General features: G+C 40.3%; 1 pseudogene; it reads left to right on the top strand.

Annotated features, from left to right (window-relative positions):
* Positions 1 to 20,545: 20,545 nt before the first annotated feature.
* Positions 20,546 to 20,715, top strand: LOC126021389 (uncharacterized; annotated as a pseudogene).
* Positions 20,716 to 25,764: the final 5,049 nt, after the last annotated feature.

Here is a 25,764-nt window from a genome sequence, read left to right as displayed (position 1 = left end):
GGTCGAACTCTACTCTCATCTCAAACTTTCACTTGCTAAGTGAGGCCCCTCCACTCCTCCCCCTGGTCAGAGGAGCTGACTTCCTTTCGCTGTCTTTCTGTAGGGGCATAAGGAGAAGGGAGCTGAGAGAGATGCAGAGCTTCGAAATCCATATCAAGAGAAGAATATAGATTAGAGTCCTCCTGCAGCACCTGGACCAAGGGAGGTTTGGCTGCTTCAATTGGTGAAGGTGGCAATAGGGCCCTTTCCACTTGTGCCACAGCGAGAATCTTTGTACCTGCAAGGGAAGCTGGAATAAAAGGTTTCAACCAGGGGTATTAGAAACTAAGAGTTGGGCCTGAGAGATAGCATGGAAGTAAGGGGTTTGCCTTGGGAGCAGAAATACGGCAGTTTGAATCCCGGCATCCCATATGGTCTCCTGAGCCTGCCAGTAGCAATTTCTTAGCAGAGAGCCAGAAGTAACCCCTGAACACTGCTGGGTGGGACCAAAAAAAAAAACATGAAAGAAACAAAGAGTTTCCAGATTAGGATATAGGGCAATTGGTCTGGGTGCCCTTGTTCCTCAGGTGTGCCACAATTTCCTGGACACTAGATATATTCTCTAGAGACAAAGAGCCCTCTGGGGGCCATCCCACATTAAAAGAGGGCCATTCTGAAGAACAAAAGTTTCAAACTTACCTTTTTGAGTTCAAATTCAGCTTTCAATCCCCTTCTCTTTACCTCAGAGAACTTCTTTAACATGAGGGCCTTAGGGGTGACTTGACCTTGGCCCATTGTTGCTAGAAAGAATACACCAACACACCCAAATACAAATACAGTGACAAAACTCCACAAAACACTGAACAATGTCTGACCGTTCACACTCCACAACAAAGTATCAGTCCCACTCTCTCCAAGCCTGGTTACATTGACTCTGGGACTGGAATTACCATCAGGATCCTGTTCTGGCAGTAGCCTGTAGAAACTCCAGAGAAATCTTATTGGAATTAGGATTCGGAAATCTGGAAAGTCTTCCACGATTTCCTCGACTGTCCTTGGAGATGCCAATTTCGGTACCCTGGTACCCTTGGGGTTTCTTTCAACTCCCACAATCAGCTTAGCACTTGCTGTCCTTACAAAGATTCAGAGAATTCAGCACCATACACAGATTTCACCACAAGAGGGAACCAAACCACCACAAAGGTTGACCAGATCTTATCAAGATTGCAGAAAAAAATAAAAAAAAAAATGGGGTGGGGGGATAAGTCCCGATGCTGATTATTATTGGGGTCTATCCCCCGGGAAATTGGTAGGGGGCTAATCCAAGATGAGCCCCTGAATGTTAGGGTCTGAGAATCCAAGGATAGCAAGAATGTAAGAGACAGAAATAGCAGCAGTCGACTATTGAATCAGGGACTTTGTTTTGCTTATACCAATGTGTTCTTAACACATTAGCACGAATTGCCTTCCTGAGAGGACAGGTTTTTATCTGAAGAGACCTGCTTGTGACCTCCATATCCTTTTCACGGGTACCTTCATGGCCTCCTGCTCTAAGAGCATTTGGTTAGGAGGACCGCCGAGGGGATATTCAGACTGCTCCAGGAAAATGAGAGTTAAGAGTACAGTAAGTTAACAAGACAGAAGGGCCCGGAGAGATAGCACAGCGGTGTTTGCCTTGCAAGCAGCCGATCCAGGACCAAAGGTGGTTGGTTCAAATCCCGGTGTCCCATATGGTCCCCTGAGCCTGCCAGGAGCTATTTCTGAGCAGACAGCCAGGAGTAACCCCTGAGCACCGCCGGGTGTGACCCAAAAAACCAAAAAAAAAAAAAAAAAAAAAAAACAAGACAGAAAAAACAGAAAGTTAATCAGGATATCTGGGTTTGCAGCCCATTCCAAAATTCTTGGTAAGAGAGAGAGAGAGCCACAGCCAAGCAGAATGCAATAGCAATGGGTTTTATTTACCTAGGCGCCTAGGTTCCACAGGTTCCAGTCCTCAGTGGATCGGGTCGAGCTCAAGGACCCTGAGTGCCCATATCCTGCCAGTCTTAGAATGTTTCAAAGGTTTTTATACAGCAAACATTAAATCATTGTAGCCAAACTTAATTGACATACAAGCAAATGGTTTCCCATTCCTTCTGCATTGCCTAGGCATTATAACCGTCTTAATTGATATAGGAGGGAGTGGCCTGGCTTCAGAGCCAATTTTAATGTATAGCATAGATAAACATAGTTGTAGAAAAAAATACTTTTACTAGGACTTAATATATACCATAGATAAACATAGTTGTATAATATATAGCATAGATAGCCATAATCACAGTTGTACAAAAAATGCTTTTACCAGGACTTAATATATCTCACAGATAAAGATCAGGGAAAAGCAGGACCAATCTTTTCTTGGTTTTGCCTGTTTATCTGTTTCCTTGCTCAGATTTAAGGAATGACTAGTCATGACTATTATTACTCCTAGGTGAATTGAGTAAATATTATAATATCAGTTACTAAACAAAAACAAATTAGAATATTAGTATAATACATTTCAACTGTCCCCATACTTCATGTAGTCTTATCATATTTTGTATTTCACTGCCAGTTTGTGCAACCCAGTCCCTGAAGTAAGATTCACCGAAGTCCAACCGGTGATTTAGGACAGAAGGCGCCTATAGCAATGGAGGGTAGTCTGGTTTACACATCTATTAAATTTCACTGACAAGTTTCATCTCATCCAAGGTCTTTTCAAAGAAACTCCCAGAAAAATACTTAACCATTTTATTCCATATTAGTTTTTTTTTTTTATAAAATTAGCCATTTTTCTTTCAACCTGAATGAAAAATGCTAGTTTTATTGATTAGACTAATAGCATCGAAAAGAAACTTCAGATAAAGAAAATGTTATGGATAATTAAGGATACTATTTAGTAATAAGTATAAGTTAATATAAAAGGTAATAATTGTAAATGTGTACATTTCTGTGAGTCCAGCTTCAAAATTTATAAAGGGCTGGGTTAGGATCTAACTCAATGAGATGGAATACATGCTTTGCATACAGGAGACCCAAATTGGAATCTTCTACACTGTAAGGTCCCTTCTCCATGAAATGTTGAGACCCTTTGAAAAAAAAGAGTGTGTGGATAATTCAGAACAATCACTGCAGAATTCAGAGAGATAACACTGCTCCCCCACTCAATTGGAAGAGAGGGCTCTTAGATACTTGGCATTCTTCTTTAATTGACCATCCACATGTTTGGGGGATAGCATGGTCTACAATAAATTTCACACAGAACTGCCTGGCTGGAGGTTGGGGATAGGACCTTGGTGATGTATATTCTTCTGTAGAAACTAAGGTTCTAGTTTTTATTTGTTATAGGGGGAGGGCCACCCCTCAAGATGCCCAGAACTTTCAGTTCTGCTCCATGGAGTACTCAGACATGGCAGTGCTTAGGGGACCAGATAGCTGCTGGGGATTCAATCTTACTGGCCACAGCAAGGCAAGTGCCCAATCTGTTACACTATTTCATAGGTCCCATAAATTTTAGTTTCTAATCTTTGTTTTTCGAATTACTACAGGTGGAAATTCAAGATTAAATTGGGGAGACTGAATGGAACAAACAAATAAGACATAGTTTTATCTTTTTTAAATTGGATTATCTAAGGAAAAGAGATGGTAGGAAAACTGAAGAGTGATTTATTTTGTATAGGATTATACACATTATACACTATTTGTTTGAGTCGGGGACACATCAACTGAAACTCTTATTCCTGGGTCTGCTCTCAGGGATCACTCTTGGCCATGTCCTGGGGTTTGAGAATAGAACCTAAAATGGCAACATGCAAGATGAAAACCCTATCCTCTGTACTATTGCTCTGGCCCTAACCTTACATACATTTTTTATAAAAGTACTTAAAATACCTTGAGAATTTCCTAACTATCAATCCTAGGCTAGCACACGCAAGGCAGAGGCTTTAGACCACGCATCACTGCTTCGGTCCACCTCTTCAAATTTTAAGTCTGTTACTGGACTCTGATCTGAACCAGGAACAAACGTCCTCACACAGCTTGAGATGGAGTGAAAGACTGTGTGTAGTACTGATGTCAGGCTTCTTGAACCGTGTTTTGATTGTTTCTCTAAGTTTGGTGGGTGTTATCAGGCACCTTCCCCACAGTAAGTAGAAAATTTCTCAACCATCACCCCCTCAGTCCTGAGAAAACCAATATCATGTTACCACTGGCAATTAGTCATGACTGAAGTTTCAATCCATAATCCCTATAACATCTCTGCCAACTGCCTCCACTATGGCTGTGGATGTTAGCTCTGTGTCTGAGGTGAGAGCAGAATTGACCCTCTCAGAGAGTAACCAGGAAGTTCACTACCAGCTCACAAAATGTAAGCAGGACTTGATGGATCTCAAAGAGAAATTGCTTATATCTAAAGCTACAGTCTATTCTCTGGCCAAGTGCCTGCAGAACACCAGTAAGTGTCACAGTGCGTGGTAGAGTAATGGGCAGTGTTTCCTCACAAACGATAGGGCTTTATCTTTTATTTCCTTGGTCAAAGTCAATGTCACTTTGGACCACATTTCATGAGAGATCAAAAGGTGTTTGACTCCTTTTCAAGGAGGATGGATGAAAATGTTGCCATTTTCATAGTTTATAGGTACAGATAAATAATGAGAGGTGGAGTATTCATGAATATCATGAATATTCAAAGTTTTATGAATTTCTCCTTCAGAAAAGAAGCGGAATGTTTGGTAGTGACTTCTCAAAGAAAATTGTCACTTATTCTACCATCCAAGCTTACCAGAAATGGCCATGGTAGGGTGGAGATAATTGGTACTCTACAAAGTATTATAGTGAGTATGACAAAAGTGTTCGTTGATCCTTGGTCACTTGGTTCACCATCATGGAATTAGTTCCAACATTACTTAGACTCCGAGTAGCAAGACCTAATTATTCTTATCTTTGGAGGTACTGAGACACTGTAATAGAGTAGCTCATCAATGAAAGTATTCAAAGCTGCTCAGCTATGGATGAGAGACATGAACAAAGATGGGAACAGACCAAGAAGGGAGGGTGTTTGCTGTTCTCAAGTTAAATGACATGCTGTAAAGGTGTAAAGATATTAACCTTAAGCTTACTAGAAGTTTCATCTAACAGATATAAGTGATGCTACTGTTTTTCTCTCTAGTTTACATTTACAATATTTATTAAAAAAGTAAAAATAATAGCGGCCGGGCGGTGGTGCTGGAGGTAAGGTGCCTGCCTTGCCTGCGCTAGCCTAGGACGGACCGCGGTTCGATCCCCCGGCGTCCCATATGGTCCCCCCAGAAGCCAGGAGCAACTTCTGAGCGCATAGCCAGGAGTAACCCCTGAGCGTCACAGGGTGTGGCCCAAAAACCAAAAAAAAAAAAAAAAAAGTAAAAATAATAGAGGCTTGAGCGGTGGCACAAGCAGTAAGGCATCTGCCTTGCACATACTAACCTAGGATGGACTGCAGTTCAATCCCCTAGCATCCCATATGGTCCCCCAAGCCAGGAACGATTTCTGAGTGCATATCCAGGAGTAACCCCTGAGCATCATCAGCTGTGGCCCCAAAACCAAAAAAAAAATAATAATAATAATAATAAAAAATAGGGCCAGAGTGATAGCACAGCAGTACAGTGTTTGCCTTGCATGTAGACTACCAGAGACATGGAATACATCCCAGGCATCCCATATGGTCCCCTGAGCCTGCCAACAGTTACTTCTGAATACAGGCCAGAAGTAATCCCTGAGCAAGCCAGGTGTGGCCAAACTCCCGCCCCCCTCAAAAGTCAGGAACCACCAAATATCATTAAGTTTTCACGAAGGAACTGATATTTGGAAATCCCAAAACACATCCAATAGCTGAGTTACTTCATCACAGAATAAAGCTCATTCTTGAGGGGAAAAAAGTTTCAGACCCATCTTTCCACAGTAATAAATAGGACTCTCACTTTCCTTCAGATATAGCAGGCTGCGAAAGTTTATTTCAGCTAGCTGAAAGAGATATATCAGGCTGCGAAGGTTTATTTCAGCTACCTGAAAGAGAAGTCAGAGTGGTAGGAGAAGTTGACAGAGCAGGCTAAACAAACTGAAAAGCTTAAATAATGAGGGTTGAGTGGGACGGCTGGTCAGAAAGCACAAGGATTTCTCCAATGGGAAAGGAACAAATCTAAGACAGTATTTGACAAGAAATTGATATACAGATACACCTGCACAAATATTTTTCTAAGTAATACATATTCAAACATTGATAACTTTTATAATTCAGTCAGTATTGAGTCATTAATGACTGCTAAAATTTTGGTCAGAAATTCACAAAAATTACAGTTGGAGCACTAGAGGTCAGCATACAGCATACAGTGGCCCTCTTTACTACATAGAACTTGTGTTTTAGGCTACCCATATGCCTGCTTAACTGACCTTTTCTCCCTCTTCTGTTCTCCCTCCTTCACATTTTCTTCCTCCCTCCTCCACTCTTCCATATGGGCTCTCACTGCAGTCAGTCATGCAATCGAAATGAGGAAATTAAGAGGCATTCACTGAAGTAAGGTTAAATAGTCCTGGGGTTTTCTTAAAAACTAGTGGAATAGGATTTGCATGTCAAGGTTTGAATAGAAGGATCTGTTGTTTTTTTGCTAAAGAGAAGTCACCTCCATGGGCCGGGTTGAGTCTTGAAGGGAAGTACAAAACAGTGGGAATATTTTTCTAAATTTATAGAGTCTCTTTTGTCTAGTTGGATCCTCACAGTTGATCCGATATCTCTTGTTAGGACATCTCATGGAGTGCAGAGCGAGAACCATCAAATGCTCCACTTCCATGAGATGATGTACAGCTGCTCAGTGATTTTCCACAACATCCATTCCACACTTCAACACCCGAGCTTGGAGGAGGAATTAAGAGCCAAAGTGGCTCAATGCAACAGGATGGTGGGGCTTGTGATGCAGAAACTATGTGAGATAAGATGGTCATTTTAGGGACCAGAGCTCATTCTTGAGGGGAAGAATGTTTCAGACCCATCTTTCCACAGTAATAAATAGGACTTTCACTTTCTCATGGGCCAGGTTGAGTCTTGAAGGGAAGTGCAAAACTGTGGGAATATTTTTCTAAATTTTTCCAAACTTTTTGCTCTACTTGGATACTTACATATACTGCAATATCTGCCCTTATGACATCTGATCTTCTAGTGCAGATCCAGAAACAAGAGGTGTTCATATTAACACAAACATTAAAAATAGGAGAGACATTGGCCCACTCCTCTATAGGAATCTTCATGTTATACTTAATGACAAAAAAATTGGGTAATTCTCAAGAGCAGGCCTTATGGTCAAAAGTGGCTGAAATGCAGAGACTGGTGGAGCAACTCATCATTAAACTCTGTCCATGTAAGATGATTACTTCACTGATTACACTGAACCCAGGTCCTTTGCTCATTTCCTACTACACACGTCAGGCATAAATGCTGTGATCACCCATTTAGGCTATCAGATCACACTTAAGTTGGGACCTGAGATATCATATGGCAGGCAGTGTGCTTCACTGATATGCACTTGACCCAGTCTCTCTTCCTCTATTTCCCTGAGTCCCCATAAAAATCTTCCTGAGGGCAGACAAAGGAGGACAACCTAAGCACAACGGGTTCTGATCTCAAAACCACCCAAAACTAAAAGCCAAATCCTCCATTTATACTTGGGGTTATGACATTGCATTAAGGGCTGGATAGGACAAGGAAAGAGAAAATTACAGAGTGCCCTCCATGAACTATAAATAACATATACATGGTGACAATCATGGACGATTATGCCTGGGAAATGGAAGGATATCTGTGTGACACTTGGAAAGGTTCTAAGAGTTTAGGGCACTGACAACAATTGTGGTACCATTAAGCTGAGAAACTTCTGCACTTCAAAGGAAATAGTACCCACAATACAGGAGCCACCCATTAAGTGGGAGAAGCTATTCACCCAATACCCATCAGATAAGTGGCTAATATCCAAAGTATACAAGGCACTGACAGAACTTTACAAGAAAAAAAATCTAGTCCCTTCAAAAAAATGAGAAGAAATGAAGACACTTTGACAAAGAACAATACAAATGCCCAGAAGTCACATGAAAAACTTCTCCACATCACTAATCATCAGGGAGATGCAAATCAAAACAACTATGAAGTACCATCTCACACCACAGAGATTGGCACACATCACAAAGAATGAGAACATGCAATGCTGGCAGGGATGTGGAGAGAAAGGAACTCTTATTCACTGCTGGTGGGAATGCTATCTAGTCCAACCTGTATAGAAAGCAATATGGAGATTCCTCCCAAAACTGGAAATTGAGCTCCCAACTATAACACTCCTAGGGATATACCCTAGGAACACAAAAATACAATAAAAAATCTCTTCCTCACAGCTATATTCATTGCAGTGCTATTTGCAATAGCCAGACTCTGGAACAACCAAGATGCCCTTCAACAGATGAATGGCTAAAGAAACTGTGGTACATATACACAATGGAATATTATGCAGCCATCAGGAGAGATAAAGTCATGAAATTTTCCTATACATGGATGTACATGTAATCTATTATGCTGAGTGAAATAAGTAAGAGGGAGAAAGAGAGACACAGAATAGTCTCCCTCATCTATGGGTTTTAAGAAAAATAAAGATATTTTTGCAATAATTCTTAGAGGGAAAGAGAGGAAGGCTGGAAGGTCCAGCTCATGACATGAATCTCACCACAAGAGTGGTGAGTACAGTTAGAGAAATAACTACACTGAGAACGATCATAACAATGTGAATGAATGAGGGAAGTAGAAAGCCAGTCTAGAGTACCAGTGGTGGTGGGGTGAGGAGGAGGGAGGTTTGAGACATTGGTGATGGGAATGTTGTACCGGTGAAGGGGTGTTCTTTTTATGACTGAAACCCAACTACAATCATATTTGTAATCAAAGTGTTTAAATAAAGACATTAAAAAATTGTGGTACCACAACTCCATGTTGCTCCACTGGGCACCAGTGACACACTCACATATATTTCTCATAGGGAAGCAGAAAATATACATTTTGATCTACTTTCCTTTTCTTTGAGGCTTGAAATGTAGAGTGATTTCTCTTTTTGTCCAATAAATTTTTCAGCCTCTTCAGATTTTGGAGCTATCATCACTCAGTTGGGCACCTTGTTTTAACCCAGAGTGGATGGCTTTACAATTTTGTTCTAGAAATGTCATCCTGTGTCATCCCACCCCATTAATATGTTTTTCAACAGTTCAGTATCAAACAATGAAACCAAATCATCGATTATGTTTCCTAAAAGAATACAATTTTTCACAGGTCCAGGCTTAGAATGTCCTCTCTTACTTTGCAAGAACAAATCTTCTTTCTTGACTTGGAATTCTTGAATTGGAAATCTACCTTCAAGTCATAAACAAGTTAGATTTTCCTTTTTTGAAAATAGGCTGCAATGAGTGGGCTCTATTCTGATTAGATATAAATATGAAATCTCACATTTACAGAGAATAAAAACAAGAATCAAGTGACAGTTTCTCTGCAAAAGAGGTGTGAACATGCCTTGCTTTTCTCCATTGGCTATAAAGTGTCCGTTTCAACTCCAAATCCATAATTTTGTTATCTCAACCTATTTTGGGGTTACTTTTTGACTGCTAAGTAGAAACTGCACATTTGCATGGGCTGAGTCATATTTTCAGCACCATCATTATTAGTGTTTCTGTCTTCTCTATCGGTACCACAGGAGAAATCTGAGTGTCCAGACTCCAACACTTGGGCCATTAGCTTGTACAAGAATTTTCACTAGATATTGCCATGTTTGACTTCCTCCATACCAAGATTAACCATTGTTCTTATGTAGTAAACAAAGTTCATTTTTACTCTAAGTTTTCTAGCTCTTTATTTTTAGTTATATAAAAGATAAGAAAGGTATTCAATATGACACCTGGAATGTTCTAGGTGTTTATAGCTCTGACAAAATTTGTGATATCATAGGAAAATGATAGAAGGAAGTTATGGCCTTGAAATGTGAAAAAAATTACAATTCCAAAAAAATAATTCAAAGTGACCAATCTTTCTGCTCCAAATTTGTTGGAAATGTAACCAACTAAATCTGAAATTCATGTCGCATTATACTAGATATGAAACATATGTAAGTTTAGTATATTAGTTACACCTGTCACTACAATTAAATTTCCATATTTACACTTACTCCTCTTATGGCAAAGGATCAGAGAATTTCCACTCAGTTCTAAGGAAAACAAATGATAGAGCAATTCTAAATTCACTTCTGTTGCAATGAAACAGACTATACTGTACAAGAAACTGTGGAATCATGCAAAACAAAATAAGGAAGAATAATTCGAGGCAACGCTGGTATGGGCAGCAATGGAAAATATATCAACAAGAGATGGAGGTGTCACCTAGAGAGTCCCAAATGATGCCAGTGCAGAAATGGGGGGCTATGCTCAACTTGGTAAACCAATTGAAATGCCTTGTTAACTTTGATTTTTATGTGTATGCTGGACCTCTCATGCATAATGTCCAAGATGGAAACACTCCACGCTAAGGATTTTTGGCATACACCTAAAGTACATGTACTTTTAAATGAATGCAACTATGCATAAGAGGCATTTTTGCCTTCTGAAAAGTAGGTTTTGGAGTGGAGTCACTTATCAAAGGAATCTATAAGAAATGATGGATGACTCCATTTAACAGGATGACTTCTTCATGATAAAAATGAGAGCCACAGAAGGAATCCAATCATTTGCAATCGATAATTACTAGTGAGCTGTACTTTTACATTCACTGCATCTCCTACCCAAAATGACTTACATAGAAAGTAGCAAACCTACTATGATTCTCCAGCTATATTGTGTGTTTCTGATTGTAATATTCTTCAAGGAAGATGAAGTTGAGTCTAATTCTCTAAGGGAGATCATGGCTGTAGTGCACTGAGAATCTGCTCCTTCAAGGGAGATCCTAAAGGTAATGCATTGAGCATATGCTCCTCCATCAGTCATGGTACAGGTAGCCAAACTCAGCTGAGCACACTGACTTGGTTATTTCCAAAATCTCTTTACGATCTCAGAAAATCTAATGAGGACAATAGGTGGTGATTTGATTCATTTTTTCTTGCCTTTTGTCCATCTGGCACAGCATGTATATCAAGGAAACTGCTTCACCAGAAAATTTACAATGTGACCATAACGTATTGAGAGCAAAATGACAGAGGATGGCAAATAGGAGAGAGCACCTCTGCTGCTGTCCACTGAAGGTCTCAACTGAAGGGAAGATGATCCAACTGTGATCCCAGGTAAACAATATACTCTTTGTTTTTCAGGGCCTATCAATGGAGTACATAATAGTCTACTCTAGATGAGTCTACTCTAGGCGAGATCCTATACAATTATGCAAATTTGAACCAGGTGTTAGGACAGACATTCATTTCTTAATGTCAGTCAGATTGAAGGAGTTCCTCTTCTAAGCTCACAAGACTTTCATGTTGATCCAACTGGCACCTTAAGGTCCTGTGTATCAGTGACAAACTGATATTAGTGAGGTTGGGTTCATGCTTTCTCTCCTACTGTAATAATTTTACATAAAGTCACCATTGCCTGCTTACTTAAAAAGAAAGTTTAAAATATACTTTTGACTTCAGAGTTTATGACTGTGATCATAAACTCATATTCCAAATAGGGAAAAGCTTGCCATTGTCTGTTGACACTATCAATATTGTTAAGTCTCTTACTTGTATTGCTACAAAAGAAGTAAGAGACTTAACAATATTGATAGTGTCCAGGCTGGGGGATCATATGATGTGCTGGGAATTGCGCTGGATCCCTCCTGGGTCATCAGTATGCAAGGCAAATGCCCTACCACTATAAAAAGGGTCTCAGGCCCGTTTTATGTATACTTTAACTCAAAGGACACACTCTGGGTCTTACTTTAAAATATTGCAGCAATTCTGGTTTAGAAGAATAATGAATTTTCAGAGTACACTTTTACCCCCTACAAAAAGAGGCCAGGGCATAGCAACCAACAATTAAGGATTATTAATATGTCTCAGCAACAGACTTCCTAGTGCCTTACCTTAGGTTTTAAGATTCTACTGAAGTCTACCACATAATTTTTATGGTGTTTTATCTTCATTACTAAAAATAAAATGGTCACTTCCAACTCATTCATTCAGTTGACTCTATTTGTGTCTTTCCTTTAGTCATTTACTTACTCCTGCCATTCATTCTCTCATGACTTTTCCTAGAATACCCTTTTTTCACCCTGATTCCACCTTTTCACCTTCCTTTCTTCTGTCAAATTTATCTCTCTCTCTCCTTTCCTTGACACTCCTCTTCACCTCTGCATCACTGATGTTCCATGAACTTCTTCCATTTTCTCAGGACACATACTTCTTGAACTAGAGTTTTGTGTGACTCGAAGTGGGGGCTGCATAAAAACAGGCTGCTGTGAAGTTTTTTGAACAGATAAAGCCAAAACTGATCCAGTTAGTCATGCAATAAATTGAGGTGTTTTGGGCAGCACTTAACACAGTCTACAAGAGAGTGATAAGTTCTGTGAGGCTCTCAGTGTGGTCCTTTATGACCACAGAATATTTTTATGCTATTCACTCATTCAACATTGGTTGCAATCACTTGATACCTGATTTTATTATTTTGCAATGTATTTATAAATATATCTTCAGGTTTAGGGTCTCCCACGGTATTGTTCAAGGCCTTAAACAGACTCTACAATATGATATCATTTGGAGTTTGAGGACTCAAACTCAGGTCAGCTGTATGCATGGCTAGTACCCTCCCCACTAGAGTGAAACTCTAACCCATGATACTGTGAGATTTTAAAAATCATTTGCATTGTAAGGAAATCAACCACAAAGGTTAGAGTCCATGCACATAACTCCAAGTATTACTCCAAAAACACAGTGAAATAAGCATTGCCAGGTTTAGTCTTGGTGGCCCTGAGCAGTACAAGGGTCAGTCTGACAGCCTACAGCAGTACCATGGGAGAAGGATCAAAATCTCAGGCCTAATCAAAACTAGGCATGGAGAACCAGGTCCAAGAATGATTGTCTGTGGACTCAAAGACCTCAGACAATTTGAAGGCACTAAAAAACACTTGAGACTCTCTCTGCCAGGAACAAATATGATTTGAAGATGAAAATGTATTGCACAGAAACTGAGTTTGCATTGCTACCCACTTCTTTACACAGGTTCCCTCTGGGATATATATTACAAGGATAAACTTTGACAATATAGTAGCCTTCAAAAACCCCTTCAAGTGTCAACTAAAATATTAATGGGTTCTAACCCTAGAGTATTGTTATTGTAATAGGAAAGAGGGAAAGTGTATAAATAAAGTCCAATGGGATTCGCTGTATAGCTGCAAAGATGGGAACTTCAATGAGACTAAGGAGAATGTGGGCCCTAAGGCCGTGGTGGGCATTAAACCCAGGCCTGTCTCATGCAAGGGAAGAATTCTTTCTGCAGTACTATCGTTCCTGCCCCATCCAACCCAATCATTTGTCTGTAAGGTAGAGGTAGATTAGATTTGTGATTGCTAGAGATCAGTTCCCAAGGCCCTTGCACCATTCTATGAAGGGTTCTGGGATTAAGCACTAGTCCCTCCAGAGCTCCTAGGACTGCCCTTCTCCGAGGCCAGTACTCCTTCCTCGGGGCCTCAGAAACCACATGGACTTTTTGCTCCCCACAGTGGGTGCTGCAAGGGATTAATTCCAGTACTGCCCCCTGGGACTCTAACCTCTTGTGCTAAAAGGGAATTAGGGGACTGTCCTTCTTGAACCTTCCACACTGCCATGCCTGGGGCCAACCCAAGCAGTGAGTACACAAGGAAGAAGAGAAAATTGGACCTGGGGAGGGAATTTCGGGACGAGGGGAATTTACCAGTGGCCTAAGAGAGGTGGTAAGCAGATCAGAGACTGTAGGTCAGAGTTCAGGGCATCCTCTCGCCAGGGCACTGTGGTGGCATCGCTGTTCTCTTTCAATCAGGCTCCAGAGTCCTCCAACGCTTTCCAGATCCAAGAGGCTCAGTTTGGCCGTTGGACCCTGGTATTCTCGCGAGAGCCCTGTGGAAACTCTAAGGCTGTGAATCCTCTGCTGGTTAGGTCTTAAGGTCGTTTCTTGACGAGGAGGCTTAAGCTGACCTGGACCGAAATTGCTCTGATGTTCCAGGAGCCAAATGTGGTGGTTAAATGGCATCTTTATGTGTTCTTTTTGATATTTGATCATGCACCACACACTCATCAAGTTTGAGCACAAACAGCATGACTTTAAATGTTTGCCGTAGTGGGGCTCCAGGGGTTAAGTAAGGCAGGTACTTGCATTCTGCTGTACCTGATTTGTCCCCTGCACCATGTCCCGAGATGGACAGTGGTATACCTCTGCAGTATCTATGCACCCCAAAATGTCCCTCCATGAAGAGGGTGACCTTGTAATTCTTGAAATCCAGAGCCCTAATACCATCCTATCCTCTTAAGAACTATTTGAACCACTGTGTTGTTTGCAGGGGGGAGAATGGGTGTCCATTCTCTGAGCACTGCTTTGTCACAGCACAGAATATGTAGATTTTCCCCCACAAATATGAAGTTGTTCATAATTGTTTCAGTCATACAATGTACAACACTCTCCAGTGAAAATTTCCCAGGCCAATCAAAATGTTCCCAGATCCCTCCTGTCCTCCCCATGCCAATTTTTCTTTCTTTCTCTGTCTCACTAGCTCTCTCCACTTTCTCCCTCTCAAAATTCTCCCTCTACTTGCCCTCTCCTCTTTTTTTATGTATCCCTTTTAGACCTTGTACTTTGCAATATTGTTACCAAGGGGGATCTTAATATCCCTTCATCTCTTTCAGCACCCAATTCTTTTTCAGAGACATAATCTCCAGCTATTATTGTCATAGTGGTCCTTCTCCGCCCTGTATGCGCTTACTCTTTATATTGGCAAGCTTTCTACTATGGACTAATCTTCCTGGTCCTCATCTCTATTTTCTCTGGATATTATTATTATGCTATCTTTTTTTGTAACCTAAAAAGTAATGTTCTAAACCACTATTTGTCTCTCTTGGACTCATGTAATTCAGCATAATACTGTCCATATCCACCCATGTATAAATGAATTCCAAACTTTATTTTTCTAAGAACTGCCTAGTATTTCATTGAGCATATGTACCATTTTATTTATTTAGAGGTGGAAAGAGAGCACAGTGGTAGGCATTTGCCTTTCTTGGCTGAACCAGGACTGATGGTGGTTCTATTCCTGGCATCCCATCTGGTCACCCAAGCCTGCAAGGAGTGATTTCTTAGCATAGGGCTAGGAGTAACCCCTGAGTGCCTTCAAGTGTGACCCAAAGACCAAAAAAATGGAAGAAAGAAAGAAAGAAAAAAACAAACAAATTTATTTTGTCACTCATCTGTTCTTAGGTATATGGACTGTCTCCAGATTATGACTATTGTGAATAGTGCTCTGATAAATATCAGAATGCAGAGAATTTCTACATTGTGTTTTTAGGCTCCTAGGGTAGATTCCTAGGAGTGGAATTGCTGGGTCATATGCAAGCTCAAATTCTAGTCTTTGGAGGAATACCCATATTGTCTCATGAAAAGACTGGAGTAATTGGCATGCCTACCTGCAGTGATGAATGAAGTTGTCTAACTCCTGGCATCTGCACAGTCACTGTTTGTTCTTGTTCTTTATTGTGGTTGCCAGTCTCTGTGGTGTGGATGGTATCTCATTGTTGTTTTGATTTGCATCTCACTAACAGGTAATGATGTGGACCATTTTAGCATATCCTTTGTGGCCTTCTGAATTTCCTCGTGGATTTTGTCAGTTCATTTGTTCTCCTCCTTTTTGATGGGGTTAGATAATTAATCTTCCTAAGTTGTACCAGTCCTTTTATCTATTGGATATTAATGCTTTATCAAATAGTTATTGAATGAGTAATTTCTTCTGTTCCATGTCTTGTCATTATAAGCTAATCACCTCTTCCTTTGCACTTCTATTAATGCAGTCCCATTTGTTTCCCATCCCTTCCACTTGCATGGTCAGTGGTGTTTCACCCTTGAAGATGCCTTTACTTTAAAATCAGTTAAGCAGGCCACATGAGTAGCCTAAAACATAAGTTTTATGTAGTCAGGAAGGCCACTGTATGTTGACATCTAGCTCTCCAATTATAATTTCTGTGAATTTCAGGCCAAAATTTTAGAAGTCGTTAATGACATCAATACTGACATAGCTATTAAAATCACCAATGTTTGAATGTCTAACGTTTAGAGAAATATTTGTATAGGTGTGTCTTTATATCAATTTCTTGTCACTCTTAGATTTTTTCCTTTACCACTTGAGAAATTCTTGTGCTTTCTGACCAGCCACCCACCATACAACCCTTCTTACTTGAGCTGCTCAGTTTGTTTTGCATGGTCTGCCTACTTCTTCTCTTCATACTCTGACTTCTCTCCCAGCACTAAGTCAATTAAATCTTCTCAGCCTTCCATGTCTGAAGGAAAGTGAGAGTACTATTTATTACCATGGAAAGTTGGGCCTGAAACTTTTTTTCCTCAAGAATGACCTTTTTTCAGTGATGGTGTACCTCAAATATTGGATGTGTTTTAGAATTTCAAAATCTCAGTTGCTTTGTGACAAACTAAGCTATATTAGTGTTCTTCACTTTCTGGGCTGTGTAGGGGTAAAAACTGGCGTATTTGGGGGTTACTCCTGGCTTTGCACTCATAAATCGCTCCTGGAAGGCTCAGGGGACTGTATTGGATGCCAGGGATCCATCCCAGGTCTGTTCCGGGTAGTCTGCATCCAAGGCAAACACTCTAATACTGTGCTATGACTCTGGCCCTGTTTTTCACTTTTTAATGATTATTGTAAATGGTTCCAAATTAGAGAGAACAGCAGCTCTATTTGTATCAGTTAGATGGACCTTCTAAGAAGCTTAAGGTTTATATAATCTGAAACAGACTGACCCCTACACCTTGTCATCTAACTTAAGAACAGTAAACACCCTCCGTTCTCCTCTCTTTCCATCTTTGTTCATGTCTCTCATCCATAGCTGAGCAGCTTTGAATACTTTCATTGATGAGCTACTCTATTGCAGTGACTTACCACCTCCAAAGATAAGAATAATTGGGTCTTGCTACATGGATTCTAAGTAATGTTGGAGCTAAGTAATTTCATGATGGAGGGCCAAGTGACACCTTTGTCATACTCACTATCTTAATGTGTAGAGTAGCTATTATCCCCACCCTACCATGGCCATTTGTGGTAAGCTTGGATGTTAGAATAAGTGACATTTTCTTTGAGAAATCACTACCCAAACATTCTCCTTTCCTGAAGGAAGAAATTCAGAAACTCTGAATATGCATGCTAATCATGAATATCATGAATATTCATGACATTCGACCTCTCATTATTTTTCTGTATCTATAAACTTTGTGTGCAAATGGCAGCATTTTCATCCATCCTCCGTGAAAAGGAGTGGAATATCTTTTGATCTCTCATGAAATGTGGTCCAAGTGACATTGACTTTGACCAAGGAGATGAAAGATAAAGCCCCATCGTTTTTGAGGAAACAATGTCCATACCTCTACCATGGCACTGTGACATTTACTGGTTTTCTGCAGGCACTTGGCCAGAGAATAGACTGTAGCTTCAGATATAAGCAATTTCTCTTTGAGATCCATCAAGTCCTGCTTACATTTTGCGAGCTGGCAGCGAACTTGCTGCTTACTCTCTGAGAGGGTCAAATCTGCCCTCACTTCAGACACAGAGCTAACATCCACTGCCATGATGGAGGGCGTTTGACAGAGATGTTTGTGTAGGGACTGTGGATTGAACCCCAAGACATGACTAGTTACAAACAGAAATATGACGTTGGTTTCCTCAGGACTAAGGAGGTGATGGTTGAGGAATTTTCTTTTTTTTTTTTTTTTTTTTTTTGGTTTTTGGGCCACACCCTGTGACGCTCAGGGGTTACTCCTGGCTATGCGCTCAGAAGTTGCTCCTGGCTTCTTGGGGGACCATATGGGACGCCGGGGGATCGAACCGTGGTCCGTCCTAGGCTAGCGCAGGCAAGGCAGGCACCTTACCTCCAGCGCCACCGCCCGGCCCCGGTTGAGGAATTTTCTACTTACTGTGGGGAAGATGTCTGGTAACACCCACTAAAGGTAGAGAAACAATCAAAACACTGTTCAAGAAGCCCGAAATCAGTACTACACACAGTCTTTCACTCCAGCTCAAGCTGTGTGAGGACGTTTTTTTCCTGATTCAGACCAGAGTCCAATGAAAGACTTAGAATTTGAAGAGGTGGGCCGCAGCTGTGATGCAGGGTCTAATGCCTCTGCCTTGCCAGTGCTAGCCTAGGACTGACAGAGGTTTGATCCCCTGCCGTCCCATATAATCCCCCAAGCCAGGGGCGATTTCGGAGTGCATTACCAGGAGTAAGAGTAACCCCTGAGCATCAAACAGATGTGGCCCAGAAAACCAAAAAAAAAAAAAAAAAAAAGGAATTTGGAGATTTCATGCAATCCTAGAAGCCCCAGCCTTCCAGTTAGTTGCCCAAGCACTGCTGATGATTTGCCTTTGAAAGGCCCACAAAGAGGACACCATTTTCAAAAAGTAGTGTGTAGGCACACACACAAATGGGTAGCCATTCTTTTTTTTTAATTTATTTTAATTAATTTTTTATGGGTAGCCATTTTCAAAAGTTGTGTGTGGGCACCAGCTGTGTATGGCCAACAGAGATGGCCTTTTAATCATGGATTAAACCTTTTAATCACGGATCACCTTACTTATTCTAATATATATACATGCACCAAGAAATAAAGATGTCCTGTACTACTTTTTTCTTTATCTTTAACTGAAGTGAATTAACTTAGAAAATTTTAGGAGAGCCATAAAGTAAACATCACAGGTTCAGACATAGGCTGCAGAAAATGTACTAAATATTATTTTCTCCATCAGTCATTAAATCAATCACCAACTTTTATTTAAAATAAATTTATTGTGACCAATGTGAATGACAAATCTTTCACAGTTATATTTAAGGTATATAGGGACAATAAATTAGGGCCATTCCCACCACCAGTGTTGTTTCCCTCTATCCCTGTTCCCAGCACACATCCCATACCTTGCCCTTTGCCACCTAGACTGTTAGTGTAACAGGTCCCCTTTGTGTATAGTTTGTTGTAGATTTGGTATCTTGATTCTATTATTATTGACTTTGGTTGTTATTTATGTCTGATCATTTTTTATTTGCACTCAATTTTCATGTTTTGCCCCTGGTACCATCCACTTTTTTCCCTTCACTATTTATGAGGCAGAACAAGATGATTCGTTCTGTGGTTCTGCTGGAAAAAAGAAAAGAAAGAAAAGAAATCTGGGAGGACCCTTCTAGAAGGTATAAATATAAATTTAACAGAAGAAAGAAGAAGGAAAAACGGAAACAAAACAAGCAATGACAAATAATAAAATAACAACAAAACAACAACAAGAAAGAAGAAAAGAGAAGGGTGGCTGATGTCATAAGGTTTTGTGTGGTTTTGTTTTTGTTTTTGCATGGCATAGTAAGTATTGGAGAGATTAGAAAGGCAATTTCCTTGGCCTGAGAGATACAGGGTTTCTCCACCCTTGAAGCATACTGTCATAGGAACAACTACAGGCTCAGTAGACAATCAGCAACTATTGAAATTGTTTTTGTTTTGTTTTGTTTGTTTATTTTAGTGAAGTGAAATATGGGTTCTTTTCATTGGGTTTTGTGGTATTGTGGGTGTTTATTTGTTTTGGGATTTGGGACATACTGGCTGCAACTGAAGGGTTAATCACAGGTCTGTACTCAGGGATCACTTTGGGTGGTACTTGGGCACACTATTGTAATCTATTGTACCCTATTTGGGGATCAAACTGAAAGTAAAATTTTGTGTTATATGTTCTCTATTATCCTTATGTTCATTTATTTTTTATCTTTTTAATTTCTGTTGTGATCAATATGACTAGCAAGTCATTCACAGTTTATTTAAGGTAAAGAGTGACAGTGAATTAGGGCCATTTTCACCACCAGTGTTGTCCTCCCTCTGCCCCTGTTCCCAGCATGCATCCCATACCTACCACTCTTTGCCCCTTGGACTGCTAGTGTAAGAGATCCCCTTTGTATAGTACTTGTAGACTGGGTATCTTAATTCTATTGTCATTGACATGGCTTTGATATTTAGGTCCGATCATTTTTTATTTCTACTCAAAGTTCATGCAACTGTTTGCTCCTGGTATCATGCACTTTCTTCCCCAATTTATGAGGAAAAACAAGATGATTCAAATTCTGTGGCTCTGTTGGGAGAAAAAAAGACATGGCAGATGATACTGCTCCTCTTATTAGTGCTCACTACCATATTGCTTAGTACTGTAGAAGTGAAAACGATGCTTATCTTAAAATACTCCAGCCACAATAGAACTCTGAAAGCTTCAGTAAGCAAAGTTCATCCCTGCCATTGATGAAGTGCCTAGAAATTGGGAAAACCAAACTTTGTGCAGTGGCAGTGTAGTAGCCAATGAGGTTTATCCGAGGCGTGATTATTGCTAATTGAAAAGAAAAAAAAAAAGAAAGAAATTGGGAAAACCTTCCCCACTCCAAGGTGCTGGCCCACTTTTTTTTCTCTCCAAATCTATATTTTAGCTATTTATTTATATGTCTCAATTCAATTATGTTTTAAATGCTCAGACCTATCCTATGAGGGTCAGGCCTCCAATAACAACTTAAGAATAGATCTCTATGGTCTGTCTCTATGTGGGCATGAGTTTGCAGACAGTGGACTCCCCTATGTCTGCCCAATTTATATTGTAAATAATTCATATTGTATTTAACCCCTCATCTATTATCCGTCCTGCCCCCCTTCAGAACTCCTATCCTCTAGTCCTCCCAATCCTGATATGTTATCCCTCCTTATTTAAACTTCTTTGTACTCAGTTATTAACTTGTTAGGTACCTAGACCAACCTCCTGCCCCAATAAACCACTACCCAGCTCGCAAAGTGAAGGGACGCCCTCTAAGTACCACATCTCGTGCCCTGGCAAGAAGCTTCAAACACCACTCCTGTTGACTCATTCTATGTGGTCCTTCTTCTCACACCCACCCCTAAAACTGGACTGATGCATGTTACCAGATTCAGCTCCAGAAGGACTCTCAGCTCAAGGACACTAACTGATCCCTTAACTACCTCAAACCATCTCTCAAACTAAATAAGACCATGGTGTGGGATGAAAATGTGCCCTGGATCTCATCCTCCCAAAAAATATCTCAAAAGACTTAATGGGTATATCTATATTTCCATTGTATGTTTAATACCTCAATAGTTAAACCTCTTACTGTGTGTGTTCCCAAAGATAAAAGCAGCCTCCTCAGTCCTTATTTATTTATTCATTTTTATTTACTTTTTACTTTTTTATTTTTAGATATATGCATTGTTTTCAATTTTTCTTGTTTTCATTCTGCTTGGTATAAAACTCTAGAAGAAAAAGTCTTGCTTGAGATAAAAGCTCAGGTCAAAACCAGGGCGCAGAGATTGTAGAGCCTGTCATTCTTAGCCCCAAATGCACAAGCAATATGATATGGCATTGTTCATTTTGCATAAGCATACTAAGAAGGGGGAAATCTTATGTATAGAAACAAGCTCTTATTTCTTATCTACTATGGATAGATCCCATAAATTTTATAATACAGGGTGGGCCTCCCACCCTGAATATTTGTCACGGGGACTCAACTTAGACTCCATGTGATCGGTCAGCAACTGTCCAACCCCAAACCATAGAACTGACACAGTTCCCTGCAACAGCACCAGGAATCAAATGCCCACACCCCGAGATGGGTGGGGGGAGTCCCTAATACTACTCTGCACAGCCTGTTGATGATGAAATGGCAACAAATTGATCTAAGAACAGGTTGCCCTACCTCATCACCTAACAGTAAGATGAAATCAGAAGACACTCTATCTTTTGATCTGTGCAAAAAACAAGATCATTAATTACAGAAGACTGACTTTGATAACCGCAACTGAGCAGAACTTTTCCTGGGACCAATAAGAAAGACCCTACCTAGCCTAGACTTTGGCCTAGGATTTGTACAAAAACCAAGATTTTTAATTCCAGAGGTCTGACTTGGACAACCATGACTGAGTAGAACTTCTGGAACCATAAGAAAAGACTCTATTTTAGGCTTCATCCTAGAATCTGTGCAAAAACCAAGATCATTAATTACAGAAGACTGACTAAAGAACTATGATGGAGCAGAACTTCTAAAACCATAAGGAGAAACTCTATCCTAGACTTTGTCCTATGACCTGTGTAAATACCAAGACCTCTAATTACAGAGGAATGATTTTGTCAACCACAACTGAGCAGAATGTTTCCTAGCATCACAAAAAGACCTTGGGGTTCAATCATGAGCATGTCCAGAGCCTGTAGTTATTACCACGACAGTATGCTTCAATAGTGGAGAAACCCTGTATCTCTTAGGCCAAGGGAATTTCTCTTTCTAATTGTCTCAATATATACTGTGCCTATGCAAAAATAAATTAATAAATAAAAAATCTTGCCACATCAGCCCACCTTCCTTTTGTGTTTCCACTTTATTTTCCCTCTTGTGTTGTTTAGTTCTTGTTCATTGCTTGTTTTGGTATTTCTTTTTCCATATATTTTCCCTTTTCCCTTTCTTCTTTTAAATTGATATTGATAGCTCCTAGACAGACTCCTCCCAGGTTTACTTTAGTTTTCTTTTTGTGACCTATGTTTATTTTTAATAAGTATTTATTAAGCACATGTTTATAAAATTTTCTATGATGATTTTTGGCCAATCAATGTACACCACCCTTCTCCAGTGCAGGTTTTCCACCACCAATGTCTGCAGTTTCCCTCCCTTATTCTCAACTGCTTGCCTTTTAGCAGAAATTTAACTTCTTTCTCTCACTCTTCTCTCAATCTTTCTCTATCTCCATTCTTTCCTCTTTTTGACACCATGGTTTACCTTTAGTTAATGAAGAGCTAGGAATCATGCATATTACTTTATCCCCTTTCCTAAACAATTTTATTTTTAATTTTATTGAAAGTCTTGTGATTTACCAAGTTCTTCATTGTTGGATTTCAGGCATACAGTGAAAGTGAATAGGCCATTCCCAACACCATGTTGACCCCCATCCACAAAAGTTCCCAGCATGCATCCTGTACCACCACGGTTAACCCAGGGGCCTACCAGTGTAATAGGCCCAGTTAAAGTTTAGATTGATATAGGTTGGGTCTCTTGATTCCATTGTTGTTGAGTTTGGCTTGAGTATTTGGTTCTGTATTTTTTTAATCTCCACAAATGCACACATCATTGGCCTTGTCTGTATACTTTCTTTTATCTTCTTAATTTTATAGAAAGTTGAAGAAATATGAGGTAACACAAAATAATTTATGTCCCAACATTTTTTGAAAAAGGCAGGAATGTTTACCTAGAAGAAAAAATTAATATTTTTAATGATGGCAGATTTTATATATTTTTCTTTTCATTATGCACAGGCACAGGAAACGTGGAAATGAGAAAGGAAAAAACTGGCCTAAAATACAGGGTGTCTCTACCCAGGAAGCATCCTGTCATAAGACAGGTTCTGGGCATACTAGTTGACTAAATCCAAGGTATTTCTTCATGGCTTCAGGAAAGGTTCTCATCCATCACGGTTATGGGAGTCACTCTTCTGTAATTAAAAATAGTGCTTTTTGCACAGATCCTATGAAGAAGCGAGAGTAATCCAACTTTTTCTAAATTTTGGGCCACACCCAGCTGTGCTCAAGGGTTATTCCTGGCTTTGATATCAGAAATTGCTCCTGGCAGGTTCGGCATACCATATGGAATGCCGGAAATCAAACCCAAGAATGTCCAGGGTTGGCTGCATGCAAGACAAATGCCCTACCACTGTGCTGTCTCTTCGGCCCAGTAATCCACCGTTTTTATCCCGACTAATCAATTCCAATTATCATTGCCAAAGTGACAGTTCTCCCTTCTCTAGCCAATTGCACTCCTCCACTATTTGTGGCAAGTTTCCTACCATGGACTGGTCTTTCTTGTCTTCAATTCTCTTATTATTAAAGTATAATGCTTTTTCTTACATCCCATAAATGAGATAGATTTTCTATGTCGATTCCTCTTCTTCTAACTAATTTCACTCAGCATAATAATAATCTCCATGTCCATCCATGGATAAACAACTTTAATGGTATATGTTTTCTTATAAGATTTTCTTATTTTCTCAGATAAAATCAGAAATGTGTATTGATAATGGAACAAATGCATAGGGAGACACATGCTCAATTCCTGGCACAACTGAGTTTGCTCAACCATCAAAATTGACACCTAAAATCACACACAGGGCTGAAACATCATATTTCAGGTTAATACGCTTGCTTTGTATTCAGCTAACCAAAAGATGATACTTACAACAATATCTGGTCCCGTGAACCCTTCCGGGAGTGAAAGCTGAGCCTGGAACCAGAAGTCAGGCCTGAATAGGGTAAATTGTGCTGCCCCGACTGAGAAAGCCATTATGCAAAGGTTTTCATTAGGAAGTGGGCATTGTCTTTTCTGAGAGAGGAGTTGTATGTGATGGAAAGCATCCTGTAAGTAGAAAAGCTTCCAGTTAGTCTCTAAAGTCTATGGCTTTTTGGTTTTCGTTGTTTGTTTGTGACAACATCTGGCAGTATTTACTGACACATTAGTTCCAGCTCATTATTAAGGCATGGGCTTGACTGTATTGAGGATCCATATGGAGCTCAGGACACAAACTGTAACCACCAGAATTAGCATCTGCTGGTGCGCTACCTGTCTGAACCCTTCTTGGGAAGTGTTGGGGATAAAGATATTTATCAGTATCATTATCTATGATTAAAATACTGAGTTTCAGGGCAAGAGAGATAGCATGCAGGTAAGGTGTTTGCCTTGCATGCAGAAGGTCGGTGGTTCAAATCCCGGCATCCCATAGGGTTCCCTGAGCCTGCCTGGAGCTATTTCTGAGCAAAGAGCCAGGAGTAACCCCTGAACGCTGCCGCCGGGTGTGACACAAAAACCAAAAAAAAAAAAAAAATACTGAGCTCTGATATTCATGAGGACAGATGCATATATGTCAGGAAGATGACTTGCCTGCTGGAGGTTCAGATTCATTCCTGGCACTCCATGATGCAGAACAGTCTGGGTCTGACCCCAAACCCAAACCAAGAAACTGCTCCCTGAGACATGCAAAGTTACACTGTTACAGAGTATTTCTCTGGAGCTCTCATTTCAGGGGATAGACATTTAAATCATCACCTGGACCCTGATCAGGACACATACCCAACATCCTCAATCTAGACCAGGATTGTAATGGGGACCCAACTCTCTAGTGCCTAGGGAGAGAGAACAAAATCTAGTCTCCATAAACATGAGCACCTGTAGAAGATGCCTTGGAACATCTTCCAGAGCTCAGGTGGCCATCAATAAACCATCAATAAACACAGCCACAGGTCCTGCCCTGCTGTCCCCTTCTGGACCCTGGGTGCAACTTGAGCTGTGCCCTCAGACAAGAGCAATGGCAAAGAAACTTCCCTGTGCAGAAATCATGCCATGCCTCAGCTGGTCAAGTGCCAGATCCTAATCTCTAGATAATCATGGAGCACGCAAGCCCTACTGTTGGCCCAAGAGACTGACCAACACCTACACCCACTATCCCACACTAGGT

Source organism: Suncus etruscus, chromosome 10, assembly GCF_024139225.1.
Source record: "Suncus etruscus isolate mSunEtr1 chromosome 10, mSunEtr1.pri.cur, whole genome shotgun sequence".
NCBI lineage: Eukaryota > Metazoa > Chordata > Mammalia > Eulipotyphla > Soricidae > Suncus > Suncus etruscus.
This window is presented reverse-complemented; position numbering and strand designations above follow the sequence as displayed.